Here is a 22,656-nt window from a genome sequence, read left to right on the forward strand (position 1 = left end):
GTTTTAATTACCTGTGTCTAAGAATCAGTCTGTCGCATGTGCTGTTTTTTCAATTTTTTATTCAATAGTATATAAAGTGATGTTGTTGATTTACGCTAGAAGGGATAAAACGCTACCTAACGGTTACCTAACACAGTATCCCTGCGAGTTTTAATGGAGTAATCTCTCCAAAAAATGGTAAATTTTTAAATTATTGTTTAGCAATACTATATCTGTCGATGGATAAATACAATGATCGAAAGCTACATTCCACTGTTTTATATATATTTGGCGTTTGATGTGCTCAAACGCATCCAACAATCGTATGTTCTTTAGTAGGCAAGATAATTGAAAATGAAATAGCTTTAAAATCCTTAAAGAGTATAGGGTATATTTTAAAGTGATTATGAGTTAATCATAGCATTAATTTGAGGTTTTTGAAGTAAAACCAATTTTCATGATGTAATACTTACCATAACTTTAGTATGTTTATACAATACCTACACCCATCTTTGTAGCCCTAAAACAAAAGATTCAAATACCCCTACCTCCCTACCGTGACGTAACCAATATTTCGATGACAGAGCCATGGAGTGGTCTCCCTTCCTCAAACCCCTTTTATGGAGCTTAAAGGCAGCCAGGATGAGGAGTTAAGGGAAGGAATACAGGGTGGGACTCCATAAATTTATGGTAAGTATGACATCATGAAAATGTGTTTTACTTAAAAAACCTCAATTTCATTTCAGAAATAATTGCAATAACTTTAGTATGCGAATTCATCTTACCGTATTGGAGGCTTCGAATCCAGGCAGACCAGGCTGACGGAACAAACTCGAGACATGCTCAAGGTAGGGAAAAGGTTCAAGGACACCCCCTAATAAAGCCCCGAAAGTAATTAAAAAATGGAAAACCTCCCCCTAAAACGAGCAGGTGTACCACCGTGGTGCCTGATAGCATACTATTTAAAAACACTGAATTACTGTGGAGGAACAGCCACAGACTGTGCAACCATCACAGGTCCAAGGGTATACAATCCATCAAAATGAGAAGCCAAGGACCGGAGATAAAATTCCGTAAAGGTAACCAGAAAGCCGCGGACATGACCTCCTGACAGGGGGACCCATTGAGGAGGGCCCATGATGCAGCAAGGGCCCTGATCTCATGAGCTCTCACCTTATAAAACGCCCGAACCGCCGGACCCTAGGCCTGTCCAACCCAAACCCCCTATTCAAGGCAGAAAGAGAGGAGGACGAGCCTACCTCCGGCCTACCATGAACAGAGAGAACACTAGCAATGGCCGTGCGATAACCAGTGATAGTGCCAGGGGCAAGATTGCGGTCCCTAAACAGCCAAAGAATGAAGTCCGCAATCACCTGGACAGTAGCCTTGATCGGATCACCCTTCCTGCCGACACACCAATCACAGTAAATCTTCCATCGTGACTGGTAGACGGCAGATGAGGAAGACCTAATTGATCGAGTGATGCGATCTGACACTTCCCTAGAAAAGCCCGCCTGATCGAGGCCTCCTGAGATAGCTTCCACTCGTGAAGGTGGAGGATCTCCGGACGAGAGTGCATCGTCCTAGACCAAGGCTGGCGAAGGAGGTTCGCTCTGAGAGGAAGAGCCAGTGGCTCTTCCACCAGAAGCGACAAAAGCTCCGGAAACCAAGGCTGCCTCGGCCACAGGGGCGCTATCAGGAGGAGGGAACACTGATGCTCCCGAAACTTCTGCGGCACCCTGCCCACCAGGTTGAAGGGCGGGAATGCATATAACCTTGGATCTGGAACCGGAGAGACAAACGTTGGCAACTGATTGTTCAGTGAAGTAGCGAACAGGTCTATGTCCCACACCTGACAAATTCCCTCGATAATCGAGGGATTCAGTTGCCACTCTGTCAAAACCGGCTGGCGGCGCCTGGAAAGAGTATCCACCAGCACATTCAACCCGCCTGGTAGATGCTTGACACAAATTGTCAACTGCATTTCCTGACAAAGAAGAAGAATGCGGATAGCGAGGGCACACAGTGTGTGAGACCTGGTTCCTCCTGTCTCTCCAGATACGCGACAACTGTAAGTGTTGTCCGTAGCCATACAAACCACCTTGGAATGCAGGATCTCCCGAAGAGACTGTAGAGCCAACAGAACAGCCCTCATCTCGAGCACATTGCTGTGCTCCGAGAGCTGTTCCCCAGACCACTCCCCCGACCGGCAATGCCCGTCGAGATAAGTTCCCCACCATGCCATGGATGCATCCGTGTACAGGGTCATAGTGGGAACCGGCTTGGACAACGGAACCCCTCGGAGAACATTGTCCTGATGAGTCCACGAGCGTGCGAACTCCTTCACCGACTGGTTCAGAGGAAGCCGGGCTTCCCAATCCCTTGAAGAAGGGACCCAGTTGGCAAGGAGAAACATCTGGAGGGGCCTGATGTGATGTCTCCTTAAGGGGACCACATCGGCTAGGGCGTTGAGATATCCCAGAAAACTGAGAAACCAACGTACCTGGACTTGAGACCGGCCGATAAAGGTCTGAGCAGGAGCCCTGGCCTTCTCAAACTTTTCCATCGGTGGAAGGGGGATGCCCTAAGCCGTATTGAAACAGTTCCCCAGAAAAACCAAATCCTGAGATGGGGAAACCTCCGACTTTTCTCTGGAAGGAATGAAGCCGACCTTGAGTGAGACTTTCAGAATCAACCGGGTGCCCTGCACCAGAGACTCTCTCACTAGGTAGAGCATGAGGGAATCGTCGAAATAGATGTGAACATCTATTCCTCGAGAGTGCAGGAATCCCACGACCTTCTGCAGCAGCTTGGTGAAAACCAAAGTTGAAGTCGCGAGCCCGAACGGCATGGCCCGGAACTGGAAGACCTTTCCGTTGCAAGTAAAACGGACTTCTTCCGAACCAGAAACATCCTGGAGCAGAACCCGGGAGTGCATACCGACATAGAAACCTCCTCGTCCGTGCCCTTGGTAAGCATGGTCCCTACTTCCTCCTGAAACGCCAGAGCCTTTTCCGGCGTTTTTCGGATTCCCCGGTGGAGGAAAAAAGATTGGCTCTGACGCTAAGGGCGGATCCCGCACTAGCGGAATGCCTAGCCCCTCCTTGACCACAGACAAGGCCCATGTGTCTTCCGTAATTTCCTTCCACTCTGGAAGGAAAGCGGAAAGACGACCCCCACAGGAAGATCTGGTCGAAAGCGGAAAGACGACCCCCACAGGAAGATCTGGTCGAGGCAGATCGAGACCTTGCCAGGCAAGAGAACCGTTTGCTGACCCGAAGCCTAATCCTGCGGGAAAAGGACCCGACCGAGACATACCATCCAAAGCAAAAGTAAACAAAGTTTACAAGCAGACAAACACGGAAAAAATAATAAAATACGATAGTACAAAGTATGTAACGTAGAAAGAATTTCACCCGTAATATAAATCCGAAACGGTGAAATAAATCACGTTTGCCGAAACAAACAACCGTCACTGAAATAAACAGAAGTCGGAAATTTTACACACAATAATGGCGGACCGCGTTTGCACACCAACGGCACGCGTGGAATAAAATAACCGGTCGAAAAAGGCACAAAAATAATTTTCAACAACAAATGATTGTAGTAATAAGGGGAGATGGGTATAAAGCACACAAACTGGGCAATAAATTGAGTTGACACTCAAACCAAACCGATCCATAGCAAGCTCCGGGCCGTCAGCAGGCAGCAGGCGCCAAAAAAGGAAGAGGAAGGGAGACCACTCCGTGGCTCTGCCGTCGAGATATGGGTTACGTCACGGTAGGGAGGTAGGGGTATTTGAATATTTTGTTTTGGGGTACAAAGATGGGTGTAGGTATTGTATATGCATACTAAAGTTATGGTAATTATTACTGAAATGAAAATACAGTATCACCTTGTTGTACTTCATCATATTTAACCTTTATCCCTTTAACATCATTCATGGTTCAAGACTGATTTGCAAACACAATGTATAGGCCTCCTTCTAACTACCTCTACCGACATACTTGTCAGAAGTTACAATTCTGAAGTCATCCTCAGTAACTGATAGAGCCATACCAACCGATGAACAGTGAAAACGAGTAGTGCCAGTGACTATCGCAAAATATGTCTAAATTGTTTTCCATTTCCGTGTTTCATATTTCTCGGAATGCGTCGACTGTTTTTGATTTCCTCCATTCTAGGTGTATTGATTATTTATAACGTATGTCGTCAGTCAGGTAAGCTGACATATTGTTGATATGTTAGTAGCAGTGTTTGTGCCCTGTTCATCATAAGAAATATCGAGGTTTGTTGATAATTTTACGATCTGTATGTATGTTCAGTTATACATATTTGGCTTCCACAATTGTAAATTTTGACTTTTATTAATGTATTTAACTTTTCTCATAAATTCAAAAGAAAAATGTTGATTATATAAGTACATGTAACGTATGTTTCTTTTCAGTTAAACCATTAAAATAATTTAGAAAGAAAAAAGGAATATGACGCTAAAAGAGGGTAGCTTGGTATTTTTTCCAAATTCCCCGTTATATAAAAACGGATTCTTGCACACAAAATACATAATCACACATATTTTCGAATCTAAAACTTCAGAGGGGAAATACCCGAAGTATTGCCTAAGAAGTAAATTTGTGACGTCATCATTTTTTTCTTTCAATAATCAAAATGTACGAAATTAATCAAGTTACATATCAAATTTAATATTGCAACGCGTTTGCCATCCATGTAGCACTCTGTTGGGCTCTTCGCTTTCATTTCATTTTAAAACACCAATCTTGACATCAATCTTGCATAGTCGTCAGAAATAATCAAATGTTTTATTTTCATCCCTGTTCATGCTACATATCAATTCAATTAAAATGGCTTTATATTCGTTTTCTTCCGAAGATGATGAATGCTGTTCGATTGATCTCTGCAAAATAGATAGAAATATCTTGAAAATATTTATCTTAACACAATTAAACTGGCAACATATAGCACGTCTTCCTCTATTCACATATTCAAATCCTCGCGAAAATTCCCTATACAAACAACCGCAAAAATAACCACTCTCTTAAATTTAGGTGACTTTTGGTATAATTTGCTCCATTAACAGTCAATGGTCAACAAAAGGAAAACGCTAGGTGTGTTATAGTGCTGAAATCGATCAAATATCCTATTCTGCGTTTTATAGATATATACAATAACTTAATTATCAAGTAAAACACGTTCAACACTCCTGATGATATTTATATGAAAAGTACGTTTTCAATATCATGATTTAAAAATAACCTTCTTTGCTATTTCATATTGGATCTTGTATAGATTATGATGCAAACATACTTTTCTTTCTGATGTAAATGTGAAGATGCGCGTGCTGTACATAGGATATGAATCAGATACATATGTTATCAACACCATTGTGTAGTAGCGATAAAGATCATCGATAATCCATGTATATACGCCATACGTATCGCATTACCGATATTTATAAACCTATATGGTCTCGTTGTGTACAAACAACACATGAACGTGAAAAACAAACATCCCAGTTTATTTTCTTTTAAATAGCGATCATATTAATATTGTAGATGTCTCAGCCATCTTACAATAACATACTTGTAGAGCTAAAAAAAAATGTAAAATACTATCCAGCATGTTTCTTCATATTCCCCGGCGGTGCGCCTATTGTGTCCGATGGATCCGGTTCAGCTGATATCAATTGAGATTTGTATGGATTATTCGTGGCAAAATTAACCCCTCACCCAGTGTTTGTTCCGAGTTAAACGTAAAAATATATCGGAACAACAACAGCTGGCATGTCCTTGTCCTATCATCTTAAGTTACATAGTTTAAACTTCCTTTTTCAGCGTTTTATCTGCGTGGAGCGTGTCAGCCTGCTTGTTTACAATTCCATTTCGCCTCCTTCCTATACGGCGGCGTCGTTAAAAAAACATTAATCTACGAGAATTGACATTTCGAAGCTATGAAATAGTTTTAGGAGAAAGAAAGTGATATTAACTCTATTGAATACCTACTATATCAGAGACAGCCATGCTCTTTTACGTTATCATGAACGAGTGTTACTTGTCCATTTAGATAAAACGAGGATAGGACATTAAGCTGCATGTTCTTTTAATTTATTTTACTCTCAGTGATTACAAGGCCTCAAACCTTTGCGGGGGGTTATAGTATACCCAGCTGGAGAGCTGGCATAACAGTCTTGATAACTTTCAACTCATTTTCGTTTTGTTTAGTTTAAACAGAGAGAGAATGTTCGTTGCAAGTGTCAACAGTTTTTAAATAATAGTATTATCAATACCTTGAACTTGGACAGAAAAATGTTTTGTGGATTTTTATTTCTATTTACCTATATTTTTTGTTAATGATTAAGATGTTCATGGTAATATGAATTTAGATATTACCCCCTGTGTTGATATATCAATATATAGGCCATGGCACCAGTCTGCACTTAACCACATGTAGTGTAACTTGACAATCGACCACAATGCCTACATGCATAGCCGAATGCATCACAATGTGATGTCATTAAGAACTATAATTCTGCTTAAACTACTTACAGTGGAAATATACCTGCCTGCTTTCCTATCGTGATCTATCGCGGTATTTGGCCCAGAGGGTGGAGGTGTCACATCTGGTTAACAATTAAAATTTATAATAATATGCATCGATCTCGGGTGAGCAGTCTACGTCAATTACACTGATAAGAACGAGAATCTATATCATGCGTTTACAAATTTCATGAGAAGAATAAATGGAACACTAACCACGTTTATGTCTTTCTTTCAGCATCTTATCCTGAACAAATCACACCTGCCTTTAGAATATACCATTGTTTGTTTGTTTTTGTTTATGTTTTTGTTTTATAAGCAGAAGGTATTTATTTATTTTTTCAATTTTCAAAATATTTTCGTTTTCCAGCCTTTTTCCTTTAATATGTGTACATTTCTTTGTTGTTGGACAGGTCTTTCTTTAACGTTAAGGTTCAAATTTCTGTTCAATTGAATGTGATTTTCCAACATCGATAGTGGAAAATGGAAATGTAATCTGTCCCCACCATTCCCTTACGTTGGACAGCTGTACCCTACGATAGCATCTGGTTTCCTCAATTCCAGTTCACGTGCAATATTTGATTTTATCCCATAATGTATTGTGTTATCAAGTGAATATACCCATGTCATATTTTCTAGCGTATTAACCTATGTAATATGACCTATCAGCCCTGTGATTGGTTGTAAGTTTCAATTGTTTCAATTGTGACGTCACGCTAGAACAAGTACGTACATGGCGTCACAGACTTACGCACTGGAGTCAAAAAATTTTACATTTCAAGGTTGCGTGGAAATTGTCGTTCTACACGAATAAATGCCACAAATCTTGATTATGTGATAGAATGGATCTCAACTTCGTTTTTATTTCATATGGAATTTATGAAACTCATCACGAATTTTCATTTTAGCACGCCATAGTCTCGCTAAATTGAAAAATTCCTAGAATCATTTCAAAAATCTCATATGTAATTGAAACTAATGTCAGAACCTAAATGTATGCATGAAACAATGAAATAATTCACTGGGAATAAAGTCACAAATATTTGTAACATCCAACTACTTTTGTGATGGGCTCTTCTGTCCGAATCGGAAACACTTTTCTGCTTTGGGGATACTGAAGAAGATGCTATATAAGTGATCTTATCAATGTACCACTGGTTTATATTTTACTTTCTACCTATCCCTCTGTTCGACATGTCCCTATTAAACTTGCATTAAAAATAATTTAGGTTTAGCTAATTGATTAGTTAGTTGATGACCCTTTTTGAAAGCTATTGCGCACTTAGTAATAACAACCAAAGTCTGTTGCGCCAAGCTACGCTATAAACAACAATAACCAATATAGATCTCGTACAATACAAGCAAACAGAATTAATTGCATCTGTCCATACCTTAACAACACGTATTCAATGACGAAATCATGACTCTTCATTCATTTCAATGACGATGTTTACTATAAATCAATATTTTGTATAGATGCACACATAAAGGTCGAGCGATATTGTTGTCGTGTCAAGGATGGCGACACGAAATAAAAGAAAATAAATGTATTGAACTACATCTTGTAAAAGTCAACAGTTTCGTGCGTGTGTACGAGGAAAATATACACAATACATGCATCTGATATTTTAACGAGTAAACTTTTAAGACAGCGACAGTTTACAATATACAATATTGACACACCGAACAAAAAAGGGGAAACACCACTAGCCCAAGTACTGTAAATCGTTGAATATTGCCACGTTGCGACTTTAGCTATGAGTTGTAGCCGGAATTCGTGTTGCCATGGTTTACTTGCAACATTAGTATAAGAATAAATCGTAATTGGCAGATTAAAGTTGTAAATTTATCAAAAACATTAAAGGTAACTTTTCCTTTTGCTGTATTCAACAAATGATTTGGAACACTTTAATTATGGATTGTCGTTGTTTGGACATTCAGTAACACTGATGAGTCCGAAATGGATGTTACTTTGTTTGGCTTTTTGAATTTACAAGAATAATGTTCAAATAGGTGATATCTATTTCGTGTTTAAGTGATCACAAAAGCATTATGTCACCATGCATATGTTTTCTTATGTTAATGGCGAAATAAACATGCCGAAAAGAGATGTGACCAGGGTAGGCGATTATTTCTTTTGGCAACAGAATGCATGCAAAAGTAAACTAGAATATAACATAAACAGGATCTCATGTAGCTACATTAAAATCTTAAATATATAAATCCTTATTAACTGACGGCTGATGAGTTTGACTATGGTCATTAGTGCCCCAGTTCTCGCTGTGAGAACCTGACATTACTCATATTTGACCTAGATTGATCAACTTTATATATTTTACAACAATTATGAAACAAGTTATTTTAACTTATACTAATCACTCTTGTTGGCCCGGATGTTAGCGAGTGGGGGGTCTTAGTTTGGGAGGAAACCGGAGAGCCCGAAGAAAACCCACGTGATCGGGAAGGTGACCCCAACCTTTTCTCGTCCGATCGGGGAATCGAATCCCGGCCGCCTTGGTTAAAGGCAAGTGCACTGAACCACCCGACCACCCTAGATTTACATTGCGGGTGACGGCGATGTAGCAGAAGACGCTAACCCTTCCCGAACACATGGTCTTATTGTTATTCTTATTGTCCATGTGGATCTCTTCCTTGTTATGTTGTGGCATACTGTTATCGGTGGTTCGAATTAAGGTTTTGTTGACACTTCGGTACTCTCTTTTTACTTGCATGAAGCTTTACCATATTGCTAAATATTCAATAAAACGATATTTGCTTTATTTTTCACATAATAAAATTCAAAGATGCCTTTTAAGCGGCACTTTCAGAAGGATCCATATTTAGCACTAAGTAAAACATTATACAGAACTGTCTTCAACATTTTATAGATATTATTGCGATAATTTCAGTGCGAACTATGTAACATTAAGAGGTCGTCGATTTCGGTGCTTTATGACATAAACGTTTACTTTGTTAATGTAATTTTAGAATTATCGCTCGATAAAATGGTTTTACGAGTGTTCGTTGTCAAAACTTTAGATTTGATTGACTGAATCATAAAATTGCTGAAACATAAAATGTTCACGGTATCTAACATCGTCACATGGTTTGACTACTGCCCAATATATGGACCGGTCGTTGCGCTTGCGCCAGACCAACTGCCCACACGCCGGCTCATGTGGGTATAGTATGTCCCGTCAAAAGACGGTACTGTGAAAATCAGCTGAAAAGAAGCAGCGTTTTGAACTTAGTTAATCAATGCAAAAAGCCAAACAAAGCATATTATGTACCAAATGGTCATTCTGTACATATTTTTCATCAGTTGTACTGAAAGTAAAATGGAATGAAAATATGTGTCTGAAGAAGGCATGTGTAGAAATATATCTAAATGGATAGAAGTTCATAGATCCCGTCATAACGTTAATAATTTTACAAATTTTGGTTACAAAAGTTTATTTTAAATTAATATTTCATGTCGACTGTGCTACAATAACCCCAGCTACACAAATAAGACAAACCTCGGGACTGATAGCCCAGCAGAGTCAACCAGCAAATGCCGTTAAATTAGCACATACAATTTGAAATCTGTGAACAGAAAAGCAAAATCAAATTGCATAACCCTATGGCCATTTCGTAAAATAAGGACACAATCAATGGCACTAGTTAATCAAATATCAAGCAGTATCGATTAAATATAGGATTCCTAGCCCTGCAGGTCCAAAGAGAACCACATAAAACTATAAACAGTATTTACAAGTAGATTATGCCCCCTATTAGAAACCTGTTCCTTTATCTGTAAGGAAACACGTCAAACAGCAAATTGGCTACCAGTAACTTGCTATGTGATCTCATCATTGAAATTTATAATTGATGACCCATTCTCATTTTACATATGTAATATGAATATTTATATATATATATCGAGCAAGAAGCCGTTCTGACATTTAAAACCCACGCAAAGTCAATAAACTAGGAAACCTGCGTCACAGCAGCTTGTTAATATATACAGTATAAATACAGATTTTTAATATCTTTAAACAATTAGTACTAAGAAGTATCGTATTACAATATACGTGTTCAGTGATCATAAAGAGGTAAACCTATACACATTATTGAACGTTAGGGGACATTTGTACAGATGTTCACGATATGTACATAAGCGTGTCACATTTCTTGGAATGAAGACATTCCCTCTAAGAAAGACATGTTTGGCTATTTGTACATTAAAGATCACCATCAAGTAAAAACAGGATTATTAATTTATTTTTTTAATCCAACAGGTTTAGTACTTGTTAATGGACAACAGAGACAAACATACTTGCTCTCGTATACATCCACGTCATTACACAATGACGGTAAGGCGGTCAGCTGTCAAACTATTTTGAAATAAGCAATGCAAAACCACTTAACAAACCTTGACTGGACATTTAACTGAAGTCTATAAAAATCTGTAAATAACTTTTTAGACTTCCGAATGAATTTTTATGAATATCTCCTCACAGTATTTCCCTTTCCATATATTTCAAATCATTTTAGTCAAAGAAATATAGAATCCCTATAATTGTACCCTTAGTTGTTGTATATAAAATGATCTCATCACGTGTTAATCGTATGATGATCAAAAGCTGTCGGTAAATGCCGTAGCGTTTGCTGTCTGTTTGGAATTTTCTTTTTTTCAAAGATTGCTCAATAAAAAGAAATCTTGGTTTTTGAAGTTATGTTAGTAAGAATACTAAAAGACCATTTTGCAATTGTTTTTTATCATTAACGTCTGTTCGCGTGAAATTCTCTTTCGTAATATCACGTACTTCTTATATTTGTATGATATCGCATAAAACTGCCTGGGTTTTTTAAGAATACTATATACCGTAAGCATATCTAGCATATCATGAGCATATAATATTTCAGTAGGGAAAAAACCTAGGAATTTTCTTGAACTCGATCATTTCATCGTAATGTTAAACTTAAATGTTGCGTTCTCTAGAACCAATCAGAACAGAGACAATAGTCATCTTATCATCAGTACACAAGTACCGAAGTCGCAATCGATCGTATCGCTGATAAATAAACTAGCAAAAAATGAGCAATTTCAGTAGCAGTTAGATAATGAGCAGAAAACAAAGCATGTATCGACTCGAAAAACAATGGCCAGACAAATTGTCCTTCTTTTTGTTTTTCCCTCGACATGTAAGAATGCATATGTTGTGCAATCAATGCACCTCTAAGTTTGCGTGTAGTCTAGTTAGCCTGACGGAAACAAAATGCAAAAACTTTCGAATTGAATATATATTTGATAATATTTAAATTTTAAAATGACATAACAAGTATCGACTTTTAAAAAAAGTCATCAAATGACAAAAAAAAAGCTGAATCTTATGAATGTTTTTGGCATTTCTCCATACCTTGCATTTTGCTAACGATTTTATTAAGTTAACAGGCCTTTGACTACTGATACCTAGATAACGTGATGAAATTGTATATAATTAGATGTGCAGACATGCCACATAATTAGTCTCAACAAATATATCGACCAAGACGTGCATATAACAGTAGACAGGACTATGAAAAAGAGCTTTTCATAAGGTGAGGTATTATGTCATAAGCATTTGTTCGTTTTCCTGATCGATATGTAAGTTAGTAGCAAATTAACAAGATATAGTCAATCATGAGCTTGGTTGGTAGTGTCAACTTTGTAATTATTTCCCTTTGCTGATGTTTTGGAAATCACTGAAGGTTTCCTTTGATTAACCTTCCGTGTTGAAATATTTTAATAATAATAATAATAATAATAATAATAAGAGATTATAACTCGACCAACATGTTGTCTATATATATATAAATATATATATTAATCTTCCGGAAATTCCTCTAAAATTTTATAACAAACACGTTCAAAACAAAAAGATTTCCACGGAAGAATTTCCTGTCGTGGCTAACGATCATGTTGATTTTCAGATTTTGGGTTAAGATAAAACTTAAGCGAGTAAATGATATCATAGGTATGTGTACAAAGTTTCATAAAAATCAGTGCGTTTGGTTGTTTTAACGACGATGCCGATGATACTAACGCCGACGAATGGTGTCTTTAGGTCGGAATTGAGTAACGACACAAGTCATCATACGGTTGACATGACGTCAACAGTGAGGAATGAAACAGTACCTCAATACTTTTACCATAATGATACTAGTATCTGGTGCTAACACAGAACTAGACTTCGCACTATCCTCATGACATCAACGTCATGTAACAAAACAGGATTTTCAGTTGACTGTTATCATCATCAAATAGGCTGACTTTAAACATTCTGTCAACAACTCTTGTAAGCAAAATTCTCATTCTTTTTAATTAAAAAACATCAAATATATTTTAATTGACTTATTTCAATTTTGCTTTTTGTAACTTAAACATTTATGTTTTTCATTTGCTTTACCGGGGTGAGTTATGCATTGTTAAATTCGTTCAACTCACGATGATCTATATGAGTCATGCGCTATTATTATTCAAAATGTCTATGCGTTGTTTTGTTTCACAACTTATCTGCAAAGACTAAGATGGTGTGGGCCTTCTTTGGTTTTAGCTAAACATTAAAATGATTGTTCCTTGAATTTTAGATACTTCCCAAATACTGACATGTTTTCAAATTATCTGTGTATTAATCTTGGTCATAAGTTCGCATAAATAATTAATATTAAAAACAAAATCACGAATGTTTAGTCAATTTTGTAGTTGTTCGTTTGATTTTTTAAACTATTGAGCACATATTTGAACATTCTTATTATCAAGAAAACTATGTGTCGACACTGATAATAAATAATTAACATGTACAATGCTGAATATCCAATTTTTTTTAAAGTATGCGGGGAGAGGGGGGACACGGTAGTCTAGTTGTAGGACGCCGGGCTCATGACCGAAGGGTTGCGAGCGAGTTCGACTCAAGTCACCGCACTGTGTTGTATCTTTGAGCAAGATACTTGACTCCGCTTGTTCCAGTCTACTCAGCTGTAAATGAGTACGTGGTTGGGTAGTGCTAGACCTGTAGTATGCTAGATGTGAGCGCCGAAATGGCAGCACCGGCGGTATGCTCAGTTGAGAAAGGTATTGGCGCGTTGCAAAGGCCCTATAACCACAGATAATAGTTTGTGAACCGATTTGAGAGACCTACGAACTAGGTTGTGATAAAGCGGTATATAAGAACCTCGAATTACTATTAGTATTATAATTGTTTGGAGGGGGGAAGGGTGTAGGAAAGGTGAGCGGAGGACAAAGCAGGCCAAAATTATGCTTTATCATTTAGATTTGTCACGTTACGAAATGAAAGTAAAGAAAAGGGTAGGGGTATCATGTTTGCATATTTGTATATTTCGAAATAAAATACAGAAAGACAGTATAGCATAGCGACAGCAATTCTGTCATTGTTTACTTATTCGTCAATAATTTATACAATTCAAAACTGTACTTTATTTATATGTTCCTCATACCATTTACTTTATCAAAATAAAAACAAAATTATATGTGGTTAACGTTCGCAATACACAGATGTACGATAAAACATTGTCACGAAATAGTTATCGACAAACTGAACAACGTGGAATAGAAGTACATGTGAACTACATTATCCAATGTAAATAAAGATATCCAATATGTATTCGGTTACTCGTAAGTAAACGCTCTTTGTCAGTCCACGCAAGCAAACAAACATTAATCGAACTTCTTTGATTACCAAACAAGTAGTCAATTAAACATTCAGTTCTTCAGTTCTGTTTCATTCCCGTTTTATTTATATCCATTTATTGTAGCGTAATTATAGTATAATTAAACCTTGTTTTTCATTTTAGAACGATTGCGAAACAGATCCTATCAACTTATATCAATTACTCTTGTGGCCCCGGATGGTAGCGTGTATTGGGAATCAATGTAGGAGGAAACCGGAGTACCCGAAGAAAACCCAGGTAGTCGGGCAGGTGACCCAATATACCTTATCACGTCTGATCGGAGAATCCAACCCCGTCCTTTTAGTGAAAGGAGGGAGCGCTAACCACTTCGCCACCCGATCATTACAAATAGTTAACATTAGACTACCTACATTTATCTTAATATGATAAGTACTTTAGTGTTATTATAGTATTGAATATATGTTCATAATTAACAAAATTTTATCAAATACAGAACTTACGGAGAAGGTAACATGAGAACAACAAATAACGACACAAAGCAAGGATACATCAATCTTAACCAAAAATAGGCATGTCAAGCAAAGCTTAATATATATAAGTTTAAAATTATTTTAAGAGATGTATTCAAATGTTGTTGTCTCTGATATTATCAAATCAGATTTTTTTCAATTTTTATAACATATATATTATATGATTGTTAATGAGTTCCTGAGTTTAAACATGTCAAAAGAAGCAATACTATTCTATTGAACTTGACTGATGTAATTTTTTGTTTTCTAGCAATTTATTACATCAAATATAATTTGTTAATATGTACGATTGGTATAACACCTTGAGCCGTTTTGTGGTTTCCCAATGTAAAATACTGTAAGAACACTTTGTTAAGTCTTTACACATTTATTTTCAGTTGTTGGAAGCAGTTGTGTCCAGTTCCGGTTTTCTAGTCTCGGATTCGAGTTTTGAATATTTCCGGTATTCACAACGTGGTAACATACTTCATCGTCTATATTCTATATTATATCATCTACCGGTAGCATGATCAATGTATTATCATGGGTTGTCATTATTAGAATACTCAATGAGAAGTTGCGAATGCCTTGAAAACGACTTGACAATGGATTTTTCCATTTAGGAATGCAATTTCTCAAACAAAGAACGTCTGCTCGCACCAGGTGATGTCCGGAACCGCAAATATTATCCACACAAAGGTGTTCAGTGTAAGAAAATATGAAAAGGCATTATAAAATTATGAAAAACATATTGTGAGGATAACATCAGTTTAAGTGTAAATGTTCATATGGAGAAGGCAGTGACAATGGAATTGTTTCAAAATATCCATAGTTTAAAGGTCCATGTTGTTCCTCCGCGTAAATTTTTTATTCATTTTCGTTTGCCACAGATCGAGGTTCTCCATGATCATATCAAGTCTAGAAGTCAGTTGGACGATATCTTATTTATTTCACATTTTATCAATGGAGAAAAAGACAAACAGTTTATCACACAATGTTTGTCGTTCAAAATATTTTCTCAACGTGGAGTACGTGGATGAAACACTCTCGTGTCGACTGGCGGTGGCCTCTCGATTTTATTCGCTCGCGTGCTCGCGATGAGAAAACACAGAGCGATAATCCATTTTTTTTTTTTTTAATTCCATCAAAAGACGCAAGAATTTACTTATGATTATAAATAAGATACAAAACGCTGCATGACTTGGATTCATCACTTATCCGCTTTGACCATTTAAACTCCGTTAGCGACACGTCTTCCATATTACTGTGTGATGAATGATGGTTGTCATCGTTTTGTCTTAAAATACATTCATTAGAAAAAAATACTACGTTCTTTTGTAGATTATTTTTTAGGTTATTAACAACCACGCATTGCACCGCAGGTGGGAATGACAATATTTATAACCGTTCAATCCAGTATTACAAATCTTTACGACTGCGTATTCTGACGTGGTCGTATCTGCGGGGCACGTTTTGTCAATTTTTACATATATATAGACACGACACTGATGAATATGAAGAAGAGGGTGTCTTACCCCGGGGCTGTATAGCAAAGACAGAGGGAGTGCATATCTAACGTAGTAAAATGCATTGATTTTGGAAGCTATTTAAGTGCATCTGTCAAACGCATTCAAACTCGTTAAAATAAAATCAGAAAAATGATATCACACCCCTTTAAATCGAACAACTCGCTGCTTAGTTCCAAGTGAAACACGATTAATATTTTACAATTTTTTTTTGTCGACTTGTTTTACCGCAAAAATTCAAGAAATATCACTGGTTTTATATCAAAATTGAAATACATATCTCAATACGATTGATTATTTTCTAACATTTCATGTGTAACTAAATAAGATAAATTAAGCGATGATGCTAGCTTTGCTGTAAAAGAAAAACATTATTAAATAAATATATACATATAATTCTGATCATGGCCATCGAATTGACAAAATTTAACATTGATCCTAGGAAGGACTTCATTAGAATATTTGCGATAACTGACATGTCACGTGTTTTACAATTCCCTATGTCCTCCGCTTCCTTATATTGCCCGCACACCTCAAAATACCATGTCTAGGAAACAGATTACCTGCGGCTTATCTGCTACATAAGAAATCATCATACGCAAAGAGTACCAGGTTCGTTACTATCGGCAGATAAATGAAGTTTACACCTGTGCTTATCTGGATAATTCAATCTTTATATAATTTTGATTTATTTACTTCATTAGTCGGACGTAAACAACTATGGCGACTCCCAGTACTCCACTTGGTACTACGTATAAACGATACCATACAGTGACAGTAAAATGAACCAACATTTCCTGCATAAGTTCAATGATGAACCCCGAGATTATCTGTCATTTTGTTTATGATTTAACATGTACACGATTTCGGACTTGAAAAATATCACATAGCCGACAAGTTTTATGGTGCCTTTGGAATTATTTCGTAACATTGCCCGCTTTATCAGATAGCCCACAGTCGGCATTTTTCACCGAAACCAAAAGCTGCATAACCGACGGGCAATACGCAAGAAATTACAGGAATAGTTATTTTGGAATTCTGTTGTATTTCATCTTCCGATCAGTAATAGTTCGAAACGCTTATGCATCTATACCTTTGGGGAGTCAAACTACCGCCGGCTTGGTGAAAGGCGGGTGCGCTCTCCGCTACACTACCCGACCATGCTATATATCTATTTGAATAATGCTATGAACGTTCACCCAGTAGTTCGAATGATCTGGACGCGTTATACTTGTATAACGTGTAGCAATTCTAATTTGCATTTAAACATTGTCATAATATTGTTTAGGACACTTGTGCTCTTAATTTATTAATTTTTAAAGCAGAATTTTGTTCTTCTTCCAATAATTACAAACAACACAATTAAAAAGTATGTATTTTTCATTCCACACAGAAAGAGCAATTTTCAATTATTTGGTATTGTTTTCTTACACGTTAATACTGTTTCGTGTAAGTATACAGAAATAAAATGCAAATAATTCGCACTAGTACAGCAATCGTATCATATCTGGGCGTTCATGATACATATTATAATTATATCATATTAAAATTGACCGCATATTCTTCAATTAATATTTTTAGTAACGGTCAAATACTATTGCAATTTCATATATGTATGCAATTTACCTGAAATACGAAACCTTCTCAAATCAGCAATTATAAGTTATAAGCATCCTTGATTATTTAACGTTTTCTAAATTATACAAAAAACTAATAGAAGTATTTTGAACAATTAAATTAATTTGTTAATTGCAATTTCTGTCAATAAAATGATTAATATAATAAATTGTAGGATCTAACCAAACCTGTATTTCGACGTAACAGTTGTTCGGTGAAATATATTTTTTATATACTTGTATTAAGAGGATTATACATTGTGCAATGTAATATGATTTTGACCAAGGTAGATTAAAAGAGACAACATACTTACGAGCACGACCTATGTATGATATATTTATTTGATTTATTAACATAAGTATATCAGATTATAAGTTGAACACTTTTACTTACCTGTATACTCGTCAGGCTTCGGTCTATCTTCGTGGTCAGTGGCTTATGATATGGCAGCACTTACTGACAAACCACGTACATAAGTAGCCGCAAATTGACAATTTTCTTCATAGAAAAAAACTGCGGGCATATTTTAATCAATTTATTGAAGCATAAGTAAAGCACAGCTGGCGTCGAAAAGAGCCTCACAAAAGCACTACGTCACTACAAAATCTTCTCTCATTCTTCTTAACAAGACTTGAATCACAGATGGGATGCTTCAGGAATTCCTGTTCTGTCCTTTAGCTGCCCTTAAAACAGATCCAAGGTCTGTAACAGTTTGTCCCAAAATTCATGTAATGGCCATACCGGCATATTTCTAATAAAAAAAGGACATAAAAAATTATTACAAAACGCGCCAAAGAAAAACTACTAAAGCATGGTGTTATAATGCTTATAAGTCTGCACTCAGATGCCTGTATAACACATGGCGTGTCTTTTCTTTTCCCAGATTATATCATGTTTAAATATTAATCACAGAAACGTGCCTTAAGGACATAAAAATATAAACTCGAAATAAATTGGTTCGACATTTACAAAGTCAATTCACCATAGATCAAAATAATTATATTCATATTGAAATGGCAATAAAGCATGTAAGCTTCCTGACTTAGTTTAATGGTTCTTACATGTTTGCCTCATATGTTTCACTGACTTACATAAGCATTATACTGCTTAGTGAAAATAAAACCGGGATGAAAGTGTGTTACAACATAAACCATGGTAGACCAACCAGCCTCTGATGTGTTGTTGTCTAGGTGCATTTTCAATTGTGGCAAGTAAGCTTCGGCATTTTTTTTGTGTGATGTTGAAACCACCTTTTATGTTTTATCCACGTTTTGAATTTGTTATTGTTAAAAGTTAATTCGCTACGGTGAAGGTTGTAATAGAGCCGAATCGATTAAAATTCACAGTAGATTCTCGCGCATCGACAAAATCAGAGCTCAAATTTGATACAAAAGACAACAACAGGAATCAAGGAGACACCAAAACAAATGAGAAGACAAATACAGGACAAACAAAAACAGAAAGAAAGACAGCAACAGGAATCGGGGACAAACCAAAACAAAAGGAAAGACAACTACAGGAACCGAAAACCATAAACCCACAAATGTAGTCTTAACCAGATGTTACCTGATTGTTGTAGATTTCTTGCACCACAAGTGGCCCACGCCCATCATGTTGTTATCCGTCAAATCCAGGAAAGTCAACCGGTAATCAAATATCTAAGATACAGTAATATTTAAAATATCGGAATAGAAGCACAAAAGGATCAAATTGGAATTGAAAGCCAATACAAAACTACAAAAAAAAACGGAACAGGAAAAGACACGAACAATGAGGTAATCCCCAATTATGTGGTAGACACTAATCTATGATAGGTGGTTATCCCACCATGATTAACGTACATCTGTTTCATTGAAGGTTGATGCCTAGAGGTTAGAACACCCTAAGTACGTAATGTATCGGTCACTATGAAGTGTATATGCAATATCAGTATTGTGGAAAGGAAAACCAATGGTCATGATATTGAAGTCGTAACACTTGCAGTAGTATGATAGTGAGAAAATGATCATTCAGTTTGATATACAAAAAATATGATTAATAAATATACTTTCTGTTATATTTGATATATATTACACTTGGTCATTATGTAATTGACGAGCACTTAAATATTGAACTGCTTCTGTATATGAATACGAACTGGGCAGGAGCAATTCACTGAAAAGTGCTAGATTTACATTTGGATTTACCTTTGAATTTACCATTTCGTAATCTGTTTAGTTCATAGACAATTCAATTTCACTTGGTATAATTCAGCATTTAGTTGAAATAATGTATCTATCGTATATGCTTGTTCAATTAACAGAACGGCCAATTGTACAAGGAGTATCAGTAATAACCAACGTAACAATTATGACTTCAAAATAATGATGACGTCAACAATCAGCTCATGGCATTCATAGGTAACAAAACGCCATCTGAATGTGGTAGGTTTATATGGTGGCAATGCCATACTATATTAAATATAATGTATAATGTTCGGTTTTATTATTACTACTTACGACAATTTGTTGTTTATTTTTGCATTATGAACAAATCGTTTTAAACATTTCCATTCTAATAAACTACACAGCTTATTCTGTACAATATTCTCTTCCTTCCCTCCTTTTCATTTTTTTCTACTTTGATTAAGTATAACTAGATTGTTGACGATACACAGACATGATCCGATAGATTGCACTACTCTAACGGATGTTCAAACATACTTAACGTCAAAGTAATCCTGGACAGGTTGTCCGGTACAGATTGATGTGTATTGGAATCATTGGGATTGATTTCAGACATGCGTTTTGAACGTTTGATACAGTATCTTGCATGGATAATCAGCTGTTACTTGATTAAATTACATTACAATGCCAGCATATGTATGTATATACATAATGTATGCACATCAGGCCGGTACAAATGTAGTCACATAATATAACTGCAACAGGCAAAATGTTACTCCGGTAGTAGGTACATAAAAGGATCAATCTTACGCTGATGCAAATATCATATTTGTTAATATGAACAGTAGTTTACTTTTTTATTTTATTGATTGATGTATTTTTATTTTGTTAAAAGATGCACAATCCTCGTTGTGTATATTATGTAAGAATGTAGATACCTTCTTTCAAATACTCACGATATTAAGTTATACAAACTATCAGAGAGAAAGATTAGCGTCGTCGACAGTTTTTGATCATAGTCAGATATTACCAAGTCAAGAAATTTTACCGGTACACATGTATCCAATAGTCAAGAAGCTAAAGTTAAAATATAAATTAAAATGCTGTAGTTAATTAAAGGGCAAGGTCACATAAAATACTTCATTTCAATTGTAGTCAACACAATTGGTTATTTTCTTTCTTTGACATTCAAACAAAATATTACATTTTATTTGATTGTATTAGTGAATTAATTATTATTTAAATTATATCAAACGTCATTGCAAGATATTAATATAATGTTCTCTTTTAATTGGAGCGTGGCCAGTACGTTAGATCCATGCAAGATTGAATTTTACGAAACTGATAAAACTATCTAAGATAAACTAATAAAACTACATTAGATGAAGTTATCAAACTAAATTAAATGAAATAATAAAACTACCTTAGATGAACTGATAAAACTACCTTAGATGAACTGAAAAAACTACCTTAGATAAACTGATAAAACTACCTTAGATGATCTGATAAAACTACCTTAGATGAACTGAAAAAACTACCTTAGATAAACTGATAAAACTACCTTAGATGATCTGATAAAACTACCTTAGATGAACTGAAAAAACTACCTTAGATAAACTGATAAAACTACCTTAGATGATCTGATAAAACTACCTTAGATGAACTGAAAAAACTACCTTAGATAAACTGATAAAACTACCTTAGATGATCTGATAAAACTACCTTAGATGATCTGATAAAACTACCTTAGATAAACTGATAAAACTACCTTAGATGAACTGATAAAACTATCTAAGGTGAAGTGATAAAACTATCTCAGATGAAATGATAAAACTATCTCAGATGAAATGATAACACAATCTTAGATGAACTGATAAAACAATCTCAAAAGAACTGATAAAACAATCTAAGGTGAAGTGATAAAACTATCTCAGATAAACTGATAAAACTATCTCAGATGAACTGATAAAACTATCTAAGGTGAAGTGATAAAACTATCTCAGATGAACTGATAAAACTATCTCAGATGAAATGATAACACAATCTTAGATGAACTGATAAAACAATCTCAAAAGAACTGATAAAACAATCTTGGATAAACTGATAAAACTATCTTAGATGGACTGATCAAAATATCTTAGATGAACTGATAAAACTATCTCAGATGAACTGATAAAACTATCTTCGACGAATTGCTAAACTACCTTCGATGAACTGATGAAACTATCATACATGAACTGATAAAACTACCTTCGACGAACTGATAAAACTATCTTCGATGAATTGATAATACTATCTTCGATGAACTGATAAAACAATCTTCCATGACCTGATAAAACTATCTCAGATGAACTGATAAAACTATCTTAAATGAACTGATAAAACTATCTTAGATGAACTGGTAAAACTACTAGTATATTAGATAAACTGATAAAACTACCTTAGATGAACTGATAAAACTATCTTCAACGAATTGATAAAACTACCTTCAACGAACTGATCAAACTATCTTAGATGAACTGATTAAACTATCTTCGATGAACTGATTAAACTATCTTACATGAACTGATAAAACTACCTTCGACGAACTGATAAAACTATCTTGAATGATCTGAGAAAACTACCTTCGACG

The 22,656-nt window shown here is 35.9% G+C and overlaps 1 protein-coding gene across 1 annotated transcript in view; it reads right to left on the minus strand.

The window, feature by feature from the left end:
* LOC110467400 overlaps positions 1–18,341 on the minus strand; it is a 75,760-nt gene extending 57,419 nt beyond the window's left edge. The window contains exon 1 of the mRNA XM_021524539.1: positions 18,253–18,341. The gene's annotated coding sequence lies outside the window, so the exon portion shown is untranslated. The remainder of the gene's footprint in view (positions 1–18,252) is intronic.
* Between the last annotated feature and the right edge of the window lie 4,315 nt (positions 18,342–22,656).

The sequence above is a fragment of the Mizuhopecten yessoensis genome, unplaced genomic scaffold (assembly GCF_002113885.1).
Source record: "Mizuhopecten yessoensis strain PY_sf001 unplaced genomic scaffold, ASM211388v2 scaffold11173, whole genome shotgun sequence".
In the NCBI taxonomy this organism is placed as follows: domain Eukaryota; kingdom Metazoa; phylum Mollusca; class Bivalvia; order Pectinida; family Pectinidae; genus Mizuhopecten; species Mizuhopecten yessoensis.